General features: G+C 45.8%; 1 protein-coding gene across 4 annotated transcripts in view; it reads right to left on the bottom strand.

The window, feature by feature from the left end:
* PTPRA (protein tyrosine phosphatase receptor type A) overlaps window positions 1-14,799 on the bottom strand; it is a 138,220-nt gene that overhangs the window by 85,011 nt on the left and 38,410 nt on the right. For all 4 annotated transcript variants that reach the window (XM_070949061.1, XM_070949064.1, XM_070949065.1 and 1 more), the window contains exon 2: window positions 2,251-2,322. The gene's annotated coding sequence lies outside the window, so the exon portion shown is untranslated. The remainder of the gene's footprint in view (window positions 1-2,250; window positions 2,323-14,799) is intronic.

The raw sequence follows: 14,799 nt of genomic DNA, 5'->3' as shown, positions 1-14,799 counted from the left end.
CGTCATAAATATGAGACAGTTGCCCAATGTCCCGAATTTGGATCACGTGAACACGGGGATGCTGCAACGACGGTCGTAAGTTTGAAAAATAGTCATAAGTGTGAAAAATGGCCATGTCGGTTTTTTTCAGCGCCATTCTAAACTCTGAACGGTCGCTAAACGAATGGTTGTTAAGTCCAGGACTATCTGTAAGTAGAGTAGTGAGAATTTTCAATCCCCGCAATGAGGCTTAAACCGTGGCTACTACTCCTGTTGGAAATCTATCATACATTACATTACGGTCAATTTATTTAAGGAAACTCTCATTTCCCCTTAGAGGAAATGCAAAGCAGCTGCGTTTTTATGAACAGGTTTGCATTAAGAAAATTAATAATAATAACAAAAAAAAACCTTCTGCAATTACTGAACTGCATGTAATCTACCCAGTGTGAAGAGTCTACATCGGGCCAGCACGGCTACCCAGTGTGAAGAGGAAACATGCCAGCAGTTTGGGGAGTGGCGTCAAGCTGGCCACGCCCACCCAGTCAGCCACACCCAGTGAGTGGCGTCAAAGATGGCCACACCCACCCAATCGGCCACGCCCGGGTGCACACACCCCCCCCTGATGCGGCCCTCAATGAAATTGAGTTTGACATCCCTGTATTAGGGCAATGTTTCTCAAACTTGGCCAGCTGGAAGATGGGCGGACTTCAACTCCCAGAATTCCCCAGCCTGCCAAGGCTGGCTGGGGAATTCTGGGAGTTGAAGTCCGCCCATCTTCCAGCCGCCGAGATTGAGGAAACCCTGTTTTAGGGTTTCAATTCACATTCATACTCAACACTCAACCGACAAAAAAACTCCAATGGGAGAATTTTTTTTAGTACAAGGAACAAAAAATGCTCAGACTCTTAAATCTTCCCTTTTATTTCAAGATTTCAAAATAAGGTCTTAAAACTGAAACTCTGGCAGCCTCCTTTCTTGTTAAGGAGAGCTCAAACAAGGACACAATGTCGTGTCTGCGTACTCATTTCCTTTCCTTAAAAGATGTTTCTGCGCTAATGGATTCTATTACATCCTTGATCATTTCCTAGAGAAAAACACCAGATTAATCTCAGTACTGACTTCCTGTTCAAATGGACTTCATTTCATTTGACCAAGCACAAGCATCGGGCCATTATAATTCGGAGAACACAGTTTAAAATCGTGAATTGTTAGTGCAGGCCGAAGAAGAAGACAGAAAAAAACTCTATCCTTTTTATTCCTTTTTTTAAAAATGAAATAATAATCTATCTATCTATCTATCTATCTATCTATCTATCTATCTATCTATCTATAAATGGCTGTGTGTGTGTATGTTCCAGCATAACTCTGGAATGCCTCGAGCAATTTCAACCAAACTTGATGACTTACTCTCTGGAAAGAAATACTGTGGGGGTAAGACACCTCTAACACCCCTTGGGGGGGGTGTCTCTGTTTGTCTGTGTGCATATGTTCCAGCATAACTCTGAAATGCCTGAGCTGCTGAAATGAAAAGGAATGAATTGACACTGTGATAGTTTCCTGATTGCTAATTTGTACCCTATGACTATCATTAAGTGTTGTACTTTATGATTCTTGATGAACATATCTTTTCTTTTATGTACACTGAGAGCGTATGCACCAAGACAAATTCCTTGTGTGTCCAATCATACTTGGCCAATAAAAAATTCTATTCTATTCTATTCTATTCTATTCTATTCTATTCTATTCTATTCTATTCTATTCTATTCTATTCTATTCTATTCTATTCTATTTATTCTATTCTATTATTATTCTATTCTGTCAAATCCCAGTACTTTTGACAACGATAGTGTGCATTTTGGATTCAAATTCTGTTAAGATACAGCCTGTTGTGCCTTAAAATGGCTTCTACTGTACAGCACAGTGGAGTTGCCATGGTAACGGCTTCACAGTACTCCACAAGGGGGCTCCCTCTGGTATACCCTGGCAACGCCGGGTTATCAACTAGTTTTATTATAATAATAATAATTGAAAGTACTTTAAAACCTGTTTGCTGCCCAGAGTCACTTAGTGAGGTGGGCGATCATAGACACGGAATTAAATAAATCCATTTAAAAACAAACAAGCAAAACGTAACAACGAACATTCACATGCTTGCTTTGTTTCCCATCTTTTATTACTGAGCTACTACACTTTTACGCGGTTTGGGAATCGCAGGGTCGCACCATGTTGTTTCTGAAGACTGATTATCTTAGCGTCTGATCTGCTTACCCCGTATTCTTGGCAAAATCTGTCTCTTGAGGAGGATAACTGCGTGAAAGTCGAATCTTCAAATCAGTAGGGCTGCAAATCAAACAGAGCAAAATGTAGGTTTTACTTTGCTGGTTCCACTTAAACAAGCACATTAAAAAGAAGAAGAAAAAGTAAAGGCTTTACACTTAGGTGGGAAAACCCAAAATGTACAAGGAGCAGGTTAGGCGAAACTGGGCTCAAAGGCAGTTAACTGTGAGAGGGATCTTGGAGCCCTAATGGACAATTGCTTAAAACATGAGTCAGCGGTGTGCAGTGGCAGCCAAAAAAGTGAATGCAATCCTTGGTTGCATAAACAGAGGGATACAGTTAAAATCATGAGAAGTATTAGTACCGCTCTAGCGGTGGGTTCCACATATGCTTACTACTGGTTTGCCGTCCGCGTGCGAGCTCGCTTTGCACACACGAGCGCATTCCGTGCATGCACCCGGCCTTCCTCGCATGTGCTTTGCTCACGCACGCGTCTTCCGTGCATTTGCCCAGCCTCGAAAATGTGGCTTAATAGGACGGCATTACGTTCGGGCGGGCGGGCAGGCACAGTTGCCGCTAACGGTTTGCCCGAACCGGTACGAACTGGCTGAACACCACCTCTGGTACCGCTTTATAAAACCTTAGTAAGACCACACCTGGAATACCGCATCCAGTTTTGGTCACCCCGTTATGAAAATGTTGAGACTTTGGAAAAAGCGCGGAGAAGAGCAACTACTAAAGGCCTGGAAACTAAAACATATGAAGAACGGTTGCAGGAATTGGGTTTGGCTAGTCTAGAAAAAAGAAGGACTAAGGGGGACATGATAGCAGCGTTTCAGTATTTGAGCGGTTGCCACAAAGAAGGGGGGTCAAATTATTCTCCAAAGTACCTGAAGGCAGGAGAAGCAGCAAAGGATGTAAACTGATCAAGGAGAGAAGCAACCTGGAATTAAGGAGAAACTTCCTAACTGTGAGGACAATTAACCAGTGGAACAGCTTGCCACCAGATGTTGTGACTGCTACATTACTGGGGGACGGGGGGTTAAGAAGAGACTGGACAGCCATTTGTCTAAGATGGTATAGGGCAGTGATGGCTAACCTTTTTGCCGTTGCGTGCTAAAAGCAGGGGGAGTGTGGGAGGGTCGCGCATGCACGTGCCCACACCCATAATTCATTGTGCCCCGCCCCCCCACACATGCACGCGTGACCCCCGCACTCACCCCGCTTTTCGCATGTGATGGCACGGTGGGCTCGGTAGGCCCATTGTTTCGCCCTCCCCAGGCTCCAGAGCCTTTCTAGGAACCTGGGGAAGCGAAAACGGCTTTCCCCACCCCCCCCGGAGGCCGGAAACAGACCGTTTCCCGCTAAGCTAGGGCAACGCTTGCATGCCCACCGATATGGCTCCGTGTGCCACCTGTGGCACGCGTGCCATAGGTTCACCATCACGGGTATAGAGTCTCGTGCTTGAGCAGGGGGCTGGACTAGAAGACCTCGAAGGTCCCTTCCAATTCTATTATTCTGTATTCTTTAAGAGAGGGAAGGAAGGAAGGAGTGGAAAGAAGGGAGGGAGGAAGGAAGTAGAACTAGAGGGAAGGAAGAAATGAAGGACGATGGGAGGGAGGGACAGAAGGAAGGAAGGGAGAAAAATGTTTATACGCTAACTTTGTTTTGACTTTACAAAGCCTCACCCCAAATTTCCTCAAGCTCTTATTTTTTTAACAGCGGACTCTAATATGAAATCTGTTTAGACATTTCTGGTAACGAACAAAAACTGCAATTAATTAATATTCTTCACGGGCAACGGCAGGTATTTAACACCTTGAAGTATTTAGCACTCTCGTTTCTTTGAGAGACATCGCATTGAGCTCAATTTGTTAAGGGCATTTAATTTTGAGAAAAATCACTGTGGCAATTTAAAAAAAAAAAAGGCTTCAACTTCGAAGAGACACAGATAAACAAGGTTGTGTTACAGTCCTTCAGCAACAGCTGGCCAGCGCAGATGTTGTCATGCAAAGGAAATCTAAGGAAATTATTACGTTATCCAGAGACGCCTGGGCTATAATTTATTCATTTTCTTACTACCTCAATTTATATGCTCTTTAATCTCCCTTTCCCTTAAGTGGGACATGCTGTTCTGGGTATTATTTGCACATAATTTCATCCACAATTAAAAAACCGGCTTCCCATTAATATATATATATATATATATATATATATATATATATATATATATATATATATATATATATATATATATATATATATATATATATGGCAAATCACTGGCATATGCCCGCTTACCAATTTATACATTTTTTTGGAAGGGATTCCATAAACAAAGTTGCCTTTTTTTTAAACTTTAAAACCCAAAGCTGGAAAGAGAAGCTTTATATTACAAGATCCTAAGGCCGCTGTGCGCTGCTCAGCAAAATACAGGTAATTCCTCAAAGTTACGACCGCAATTGCTGTTGCTAAGCAAAACGTTTTTCTTAAGTGAGTTTTGCCTCACTTTCTTGCCAGAGTTGTAAAGTGAATCACTGCAGAGGTGTTAAATTAGGGACACGGTTGTGGAGTGAATCTGGTTTCCCCGCTGACTTTGCTTGTCAGACGATCGCAAAAGATCACACGACCCGGGGACACTGCAACCGTCATAACTGTGAGTCAATTATCAAGCGTCTGAATTTTGATGATGTGACCACGGGGATGTTGCAATGGTCTTAAGTGTGAAAAATGATCCCTTTTTTCAGGGCCATTCTAACTTCAAATGGTCACTAAATGAAGTGTTGTAAATTGAGGCCTACCTATAATGTTAATAAATGCCTTGTCTTCTCCTAACAGGGAAATTACTAATCCATCAACCTTTCTCCTCTTCATATCCATCTACCTCACGCAAGAGAAATTCTCTTTTTTAAACCTGTTGCAAGCTGGACTTTCCGCCTAATTGAATGCAGGAGTTACGATGTGCAACTACAAACCTTTTCCTCCCAAAGGAAAAATTGCACTTAATTAGAAGACAAAAGACGGTTTCGGGCATTTTGAGAACAAAGAAGAAACTTCGTCCCATCCCATAAAAATCCCGACCCCAAAAGCCAGGCAGACCTTGAGAGAGAGAATTAAGCAAGTCCCATTTTATGGACCTCCATTGATTGAGAGATAAGACGTCCCACCACAATCTCGTGGTTCTGGGTGATGGACTAGGTACGCCAAGAAAATGATAAGAAATCCGCACTGCCGTTAAAACCAAATTAAATTAAATCCTAAAATAAACAACCTCATAACGTAAGTGTTTCAATCAACAGTGGGTTTCACTTATTTTTTACCACTGGTTCGCCATCCGCGCGGACGCTCGCTTTGTGCACGCACCTTCTGCGCATGCACTTTGCGCGCACATGTGCCTTCCACGCAGGCACCCAGCCTTCCGTGCATGCACATGGCCTCAAAAAAAAAAAAAAAAAAAAAAAAAAGGCTAAATAAGACGGCATAGAGCCGGGGCAGGTGGATGGGCCCACCCGCAATCTCCACTACCGGTTCTCCCGAACCGGTCCAAACCGGTTGAATACAACCTCTAGTTCCAATATCTAATACCGTGTTTCCCCAAAAATAAGATCCTGTCTTATATGTTTTTGAACCCCAAAATAAACACTTGGCCTTATTTTCGGGGAGGTCTTATTATTTTGGGGCGCGTCAGAAAAACGCCCAAAAGCGGCTGGCGCCCCAGCCGGGAAACGCCGAAGCCGTGTAGCGCTACTTTCTGTATTTCTTTCAAAACGATCAAAGACAGCTGGTGCCCCAGCCGGGAAACGCCGAAGCTGCTCAGCGCTAAATTATTGTATCCCTTTAAATCCACAACTCTCCGAACAAAAAAACAGCTAAAAACTCTACCGTTTAAGGCAAATTGACAGATTGTATCTAAGAACAAAAGGCACACCAGTCTGATCACCTGTAACTGAGTGAAAAGACTGGACATGCGCAGAAGAAAGGGGCGTGACCAGCCTGTAGAGGAAGTTTGAATGGCACTCAGTCAGTCCAATGACAGTGGAACCTTCCCAATCGGTGGAATATCGGAGCAGCGAGGGAGGAAAATGGGGCTCCTCTTGCTGTCTTACCTGATTTCCCGCTCTGCGTTTAAATATTTTCGGGGAGGGCTTATTTTCGGGGGGAGGCTTATTTTAAGCGCATGTGCTCAAAAGCCCGATTGGGCTTATTATCAGGGGAGGTCTTGTTTTCGGGGAAACAGGGTAAGTAATAGGTTCCAATATCTAATAGGTTCCAATAGGTAGGGAATGATGGCCCTGTCAGGTTTCGGTGTCGTCTCAAATAAATTGCATTTCCAAAGAAATAGTTATGACTTGTGGATTTCAACTCCCAGAATTCCTGAGCCAGCATGAGAGTTGAAGTCCATAAATCATAAAAGGGACATTGTTCCCCACCCCGATCATAAGGGGTTGCCAAAAAGAAGAGGGAGTAAGCCTATTTTCCAAAGCACCTGAAGGCAGGACAAGAAGCAGCAGATGCAAATGAATCAAGGAGAGAAGCAACCTAGAACTAAGGAGGAAATTTCCTGACAGTTAGGACAATAAACCAGCGGAACTGCTTGCCACCACAAATTGTAAATGCTCCATCACTGGAGGTTTTTAAGAAGAGATTGGACAGCCATTTGTCTGAAACAGTAGAGGTTCTCCTGCTTCAGTAGTGGGTTGGATTAGAAGACCTCCAAGGTCCCTTCCAACTCTCTCATTCTCTTCTTCTGTTAAGAATGTAATCTAAATAGACAGAGCCCATCGTTTTTTAACAAGCTTTTCAAGGCCATTCATTTTTTTTTTTAATTTGATTTATATGCCACCCTTCTCCGGAGACTCAGGGCGGCTTACAATGCGTTAAGCAATAGCCTTCATCCTTTTGTATATTTATACAAAGTCAGCTTATTGCCCCCACAAACCGGGTCCTCAATTTACCTACCTTAGAAAGGATGGAAGGCTGAGTCAACCTTGAGCCTTGGCGAGATTCGAACCTGCAGTAATTGCAGGCAGCTGGTCTTAATAAACAGCTTAATAACAGGGTGCCTTAGACCACTGTACTACCAAGGCTCTTTTTGGGGACAATCTTAAGTTCCAGTTTAAGAAATTCTGCTCCAGGCCCCGGAGCCTACGCATGTCACTTTTAAAACACAAAATACTTACATACTCTAATTCAATGATGGCTAACCTTTTCTGCACTGAGTGCCGAAAGCGTGCACACATGCACACCCATAATGCAATGCATGAGTGACCCCCCCATGAGCCCCACCCATGCATGCATGACCCCCCCATGCACGCTCCGTCCCCATGCGCATGCACGCATGACCCCTGCTTGCACCCCACCCCACGCATGCGTGCCTGTCTCCCACATGCGCCTCACTCACCACGCATGCGTGGCAGAGACCCCAAAACCAGCTGGCCGGTGGGAGGCGCATGCGTGGCAGAGCTGAGTTGGGGCGACGGTTCACGTGCCCGCACCGAGGGCTCTGCGTGCCACTTGTGGCAACCCGTGCCATAGGTTCGCCATCATGGCTCTAACTGATGTAAGCAATTATTTCATCAGAGGGCTCGCAACTTGGGCGTCCTCCTGGATTCACAGCTGTCTTTAGAAGAGCACTTGACGGCCGTGACCGGGAGGATTTTTCATCAGGTCCGCCTGATTCGCCAGTTGCGTCCCTTTCTGGATCGGGACTCATTACGCACGGTCACTCATGCCCTCGTCACCTCCCGCCTGGAATATTGCAACGCTCTCTACATGGGGCTCCCCTTGAGGAGCACCCGGAGGCTCCAACTGGCGCAGAGTGCGGCCGCGCGGGTGGTAATGGGAGCGACATGGCGTTCCCATGTAACACCCCTCCTGCGCGAGCTGCACTGGCTCCCGGTGGTCTTCCGGGTGCGCTTCAAGGTTTTGGTTACCACCTTTAAAGCGCTCCCTGGCTTAGGACCTGGGTACTTGTGGGACCGCCTACTACCACCAATAGCCTCCCACTGGCCGGTACGCTCTCATAGAGAGGGGCTCCTCCGGGTGCCGTCAGCCAAACAGTGTCGACTGGCGGCCCCCAGGGGGAGAGCCTTCTCTGTGGGGGCACCTACTATCTGGAACGAGCTCCCCCCGAGATACGGAGGATCCCGGATCTGCGCACCTTCCGCCGCGCTCTAAAGACCTTTTTATTTCACCAAGCGGGCCTGGCCTAACTTTCTCCCTCTTTTATAAAAGATTTTTAATTTTTAAATATCTTTTAGTATTTTATACATTCAATTTTAAATTGGTTTTAAAAGTTTGGGGTTTTAAATTTGTCGGGGCCAAAATTATTTAATTTGATTTTATCCTACTTTTAAATTTTGTATGTATGTGTTTTATTCTTTGGCTGTGCACCGCCCTGAGTCCTTCGGGAGTAGGGCGGGATAGAAATCAAATCAAATCAAATCAAATCAATAAATAAATAAATAAGCCAGGCTTCTAAAGCATTGAAAATTTGATTATTTCATACCAAAATCATTGCAAGCTACTTTTACATCCACATTGTGGACATCCGGCGCTGAATATATGTGAAAACCAGAACTAGCGCATTAAAAGAGAAACCCAAAAGGCCCAAACGTGGACAAATAAATACAACACGATACAGTGGACAGACACCAAATGAAAAGCTTGAAACGGAAACAAATACAATAAAAGGATTTAACCGCCCATCCTTGCCATTATTAACAAGATGCCCCAGGAAAAAAGTCACAGGAGATGATGGAATATTTTACACAGGAGTTGAGAATGGGCAAAGCCCGTTGTTTGTGTTTGGGTGTCATTTTAGGATAAGCAGAAGTGCCACACACCGACACACCCCTTGTCATTAGGTGTTTAACTAGCGCTTCACTCAATGTTTAGAGGGTGTTGCCAACGGCAAGGCCACGAACGTTGGAAATGAATCACTATAAGGTGTCAATTCTGTCTAGAGAGAGGGAGGGAGCTTGATCTAGTGGTTAAGGCATCAGGCTAGAAAGCAACAGAGTGTGAGTTCTAGTTTCGCTTTATGGAGGAAAGTTAGCTGGGTGATCTTGGGCCAATCGCAAGGGGACAGTGAGTTCTAGTCCCTCCTGAGAAATGAAAGCCGGCTGGGTTACTTTAGGACAACCACCAGGAGACGGTGAGTTCTAGTTCCGCTTTAGGCATGAAAGCCGGCTGGGTGACTTTGGGCCAATCACCAGGAGACGGTGAATTCTAGTCCCTCCTTCAGAATGAAAGCCAGCTGGGTGACTTTGGGCCAATCACCAGGAGACAGTGAGTTCTAGTCCCGCCTTAGCTATGAAAGGCAGCTGGGTGACTTTGGGCCAATCACCAGGAGATGGTGAGTTCTAGTCTCTCCTTCGGAATGAAAGCCAGCTGGGTGACTTTGGGCCAATCACCAGGAGACGGTGAATTCTAGTCCCTCCTTCAGAATGAAAGCCAGCTGGGTGACTTTGGGCCAATCACCAGGAGATGGTGAGTTCTAGTCCCTCCTTCGGAACGAAAGCCAGCTGGGTGACTTTGTGACAATCACTAGGAGAGAATGAGTTCTAGTTCCACTTCAGACATGAGAGCCAGCTGAGTGTCTTTAGGCCAATCACTAGGAGAGGGTGAGTTCCAGTCCCACCTTAGGCACAAAAGCCAAGATGGGTGACTTGGGTCAACCACTAGGAGAGGGTGAGTTCTAGTCCCACTTCTCTTCTAGGGCTAAGCTGGTGTTTAGCTAATACTCTACAGTAGGGGTGTCAAAGTCACGTTATCACGGAGGCGTCACGTGACGTATCGGTACATTTCCCCCCTTTGCTAAACCGGGCAGGGGCGGGGCCAGCATCTGGCCCACAGTCCGCGAGTTTGACAAACCTGCTCTACAGGTAGTCCTCTACTTAGAACCACAAGTGGATCGGAATTTTCATTACTAAGTAAGGCAGCAGTTAAGTGAGTGACAGAAGAATGGGGTTACCGTTCTGACTCAACTCATTTTTTTCCATCTCAAACCGAAATCTACCTGCTAACCTTACTTTGCAAAGCGCAGTGCCTGCAAGAAAGCACCACGACGAGAATTCGCTGGCATTTGCTTGCCCAAAGCCAACAACGAGGTGTCGCAGGAGAAGGGCTGCCAGAGCCAGAGGGAGGCGTGAAAACAGGAATCAGCCTAGAATCCTTAAATACAGGTCGTCCTCGATTTACGACCACAATTGAGCCCCAAATTTCTGCTGGTTAAAGCCCTGAGGTTGTTAAATGGAGTTTTGCCCCATTTCGCGACTTTTTTTTTTTTTTGCTGCAGTTGTTAAGTGGAACACTGCAGTTGTTAAGTTAGTCACACGGCTGTTAAGCGAATCTGGATTTCCCCGTTGACTTTGCTTGTCGGAAGGTCGCAAAAGGGAATCGCGTGACCCCGGGACACTGCAAACTGTCATAAATATGAGCCCGTTGGCAAGCGTTTGAATTTCGATCACGTGACCACGGGGAGGCTGCAACGGTCGTAAGCATGAAAAACGGTCATAAGTCCCTTTTTTCAATGCCCGTTGTAACTTGGAACGGTCAGTAAGTGAATGGTTGCAAGTCAAGGGCCTGGTGGCTCAGCAGACTGATAGCATTGTGATTAACACCAGCTGCCTGCAATTACTGTAAGTTCGAATCTCACCAGGCTCAAGGTTGACTCAGCCTTCCATCCTTTCTAAGGTAGGTAAATTGAGGACCCAGTTTGTGGGGGCAATAAGCTGACTTTGTATAAAATATACAAAAGTATGAAGGCTATTGCTTAACGCATTGTAAGCCGCCCTGAGTCTCCGGAGAAGGGCGGCATATAAATCAATTAAAAAAAAAAAAAAAAAAGGACTACTTGCAATCATAAGCACGAAGTCCAACCACCCTTGAGTGCCATTGGCTCCGATTTAATTTTAACCAGGTGCTGACCATTAGTTGAGAAGATTCCTGTACGTAGGCTTTTAGCAATAAAGTAGTTAAATCGAACCTTCACAGGTGCATCTGGTCTTTTATTCCTGACAGGTGTCTGGCAAATATAAGTTTGATATGATCAGTTTATTCTTGACCCCAAATCCATCACCCACGTTCATTCACATTTTTCTGGTTTAAGAAAAAATAATAATAAGACTGGAATCCAAGGAGCCTTGGTAGTACAGTGGTTTAATGCACCCTGTTATTAACACAGCTGCCTGCAATTTGTAAGCCGCCCTGAGTCTCCGGAGAAGGGTGGCATATAAATCAAATTTAAAAAAAAAAATCCATTTGCTAGCCAGTGTAACTCCTGTTCTCTCTCAAACGGAACGCCAAGAACCTGATTTTTACATTATTAATGCCAGTACTAGGCAGCCATCGAAAAGAAGTTATTTCCTGCTCAAATCCCTACCGTTATTTATGGACTCGGACAAAAAAATATTTGGCAAGAGATAAAGGCACTCTAGTCTGATCACTAGCGACTGAGTGAAAAGACTGAGCATGCGCAGATGGAGTGGGCGGAACCAAGCTGTGGAGGAAGATTTGATTGGCACTCAGTCTGTCAAGTGGCGATGTGGATACCCATTAAGTGGAGTGGCGGAGCAGCGAGGAGGAAAAGGAGCAGCACAATAAGCACAAAATTACAGACGTGCCGGATTTTATCCTTTCGTTTAGCCAAAGAAGGCGGTCCAACAATGATGAAAAAGGTCTAGTATAGGGGACTGCAACCTTAAATACTCAAAGAGCCATTTTGGATCTGTGTCCCACAGAAAAGAAAACACCGGGAGCCACAAAACCTGGGTGGGCGTGGCCAACTCGATGTCACTCACTTCCACCAGTCACATGACACACACATACACCCATACACCCAGCCACACCTAGCTAGCCGGTCATTAGGACAGAAAACCAGTTGTTAAAAAACACCGGGAACCACAAAATCCTTTTGACATCTCTCTCTCTCCTCCTCTCTACTTCTCTCTCTGTATCTCTCTATGTCTCTCTCTCTCTCCCTCTCTTTGTATCTCTCTGTCTCTGCCCTGGCTGCTTCTCCATCCCCCACCGTTGCCCTTACCTTCTCAGGCCAGGCAAGGAGTGACTGGGAGGTGAGGGCGAGGGGTGGGGCCAGCCAGTGGTGGGATCATCTGACAGGGAGCCACAGCAGAGGGCCCAAAGAGCCGCATGCGGCTCCAGAGCCGCAAGTTGCTGACCTCTGGTCTAGTACAAGAGGAGCAGAAATATTAATTTCCCATGGTTCACGATCAACAGAAAGGCGGAATTGCAGAATTGCTCTATCTAAAAGCTCATAGAATTCGGACAAAGCCATTCTCTTCCGGGTGCGATTCAAGGTGTTGGTCACCACCTTTAAAGCGCTCCATGGCATAGGACCTGGGTACCTTCGAGACCGTCTTCTGCCACCAGTAGCCTCCCACCGGCCAGTCCGCTCCCACAGAGAGGGTCTCCTCAGGGTGCCATCGGCCAAGTTATGTCGGCTGGTGACACCCAGGGGGAGGGCCTTCTCTGTGGGAGCCCCTGCCCTTTGGAATGAACTGCCCCCGGAAATGCGTAAGATCTCTGATCTCCGGGTATTTCGCTGTGCCCTCAAAACCTTGTTGTTCCGCCAGGCCGGGCTATCAATGTAAAGATTTTAATTGGTTTTAAATGTGGGATTTTAAATTTGGGGGTTTTATAATTGAGCCAATTATTTAATAATTTTAATTATTTTTAAATTTTGTCTGTCTTTGTGCTTTTAATCAGGCTGTACAGCGCCCTGAGTCCTTCGGGAGAAGGGCGGTATAGAAATAAAATGAATAAATAAATAATAAATAAATAAATTCTCAACGGCACCGCTAACATGAAGCAACGCCAACTCAGGATGAAAATAAAATAATGTTGATTCTGAATTGTATTAAGGTCCTCGGTGTCCCCCGCCATTCTGCCACTCTAAGCTGCAAAGAAAAGGGGTTTTTTTTCCCCCCCTTCACTCATCATCATTTAACAACCCCATAATCGGTTGCGGGGTAAAGTCTGGGCAACTGAATGGAGCTATCAGAGTGTTTTAAGGGGCGGATGCTCTTCCTGTCGCCAATGCAGAGTTTTGTTCAGCAGACTTGCAGAGATTAGAGATTGCGCCCTGCACAGGACTGCATGAAGGTGCTTAGAGTGAAACTAGGATCGAGGTACATTTAGTGACTGTTCCGAAGTTACAATGGCACTGAAAAAGTGACTTATGACCATTTTTCACACTTATGACCACTGCGGCATCCCCGTGGTCAGACGATCAAAATTCAGACGCTTGGCAACTGACTCATATTTATGACGGTTGCGGTGTCCCGGGATCGTGCGATCCCATTTTTCAGCAAACTCAAGGAGGAAGGAAGACAGATTCACTTAACAACCAGGTTACTTACTTAACAATGGCAGTGATTCCCTGAACCCCCCTGTGGCAGGAAAGGTCGTAAAATGGGACAAAACTTCATCACTTAGGCCCGGGGTACTTGCCTAGGCCCGGGGTACTTGCAGGACCATCTCCAGCCGTTCTCCCATCGTCCTGTGCGCTCTCACAGAGTCGGCCTCCTCAGGGTGCCGTCGGCCAAACAATGTCGGCTGACGACCCCCAGGGGGAGGGTGTTCTCTGTGGGAGCCCGACCCTCTGGAATGGATTGCCCACTGAGCTCAGGACAGCCCCCGACCTTCTTTCCTTCCGTCGCGAGGTGAAGACGTGGCTCTTCCGCCAATTAAACTGATCCGTTTGGGGGTACACTGGTATAATTTTAAATCGTTTTTTAATTGGGTTACTGATTTTAATTTGGTATTGTATTGTGATTTGTATTGAAGTTGTCATTTTGTAAGCTGCCTTGAGTCCCTAGGGAGAAAGGCGGCATATAAATCGCAATAAATAAATAAATAAATAAATAAATAAATAAATAAATAAATAAATAAATAAATAAAATAAATCACTGTCTCGATTAGCAATGGAAATTTTGGGCTCAGCTGCAATTGGATAACCTGGGATCAATTACTTAAGCCCGTGATGGCGAACCTATGGCATGGGTGCCACAGATGGCACACGGAGCCATATCTGTGGGCACACGAGCGTTGTCCTACCTCAGGCCTTCTGAGCCCACCGGAAGTCAGGAAACGGGATGCTTCCGGGCCTCCGGGGGGACTGGGGAAGGCTGTTTTTGCCCTCCCCAGGCTCCTAGAAAGCCTCTGGAGCCTGGGGAGGGCAAAAAAATGGGCCCACTGGGCCCACCGGGCCATCACGGGCCAAAAGCAGGGGGGAGAGCGGGAGGATCATGCGTGAGGGGATGGGGCGCACTGAATTATGGATGTTGGCACATGCATGTGCAATTTCCCCACTCTGCCCGCTTTTGGCACGCGACGGCAAAAAGGTTAGCCATCATTGACTTAAGCTGTAAAAAAAAAAAAAGTGGACACAACATACACACACACACACACACCTTTAAATCAAACCTGCTTTTCTTCTCTTCGAACATAAAAATTTGCACTTTTGCTCAGCTAAGTGAGTTTTCAGAAGGGGTTGGCCTGCCCAAAACCCATGAAACG

Source organism: Pituophis catenifer, unplaced genomic scaffold (assembly GCF_029215685.1).
Source record: "Pituophis catenifer annectens isolate HBS135680 unplaced genomic scaffold, rPitCat1.0.hap2 SCAF_8, whole genome shotgun sequence".
NCBI classification, from domain to species: Eukaryota; Metazoa; Chordata; class Lepidosauria; order Squamata; family Colubridae; genus Pituophis; species Pituophis catenifer.
The sequence above is the reverse complement of the archived record's forward strand: the minus strand, read 5'-3'. Positions and strand labels throughout refer to the sequence as shown.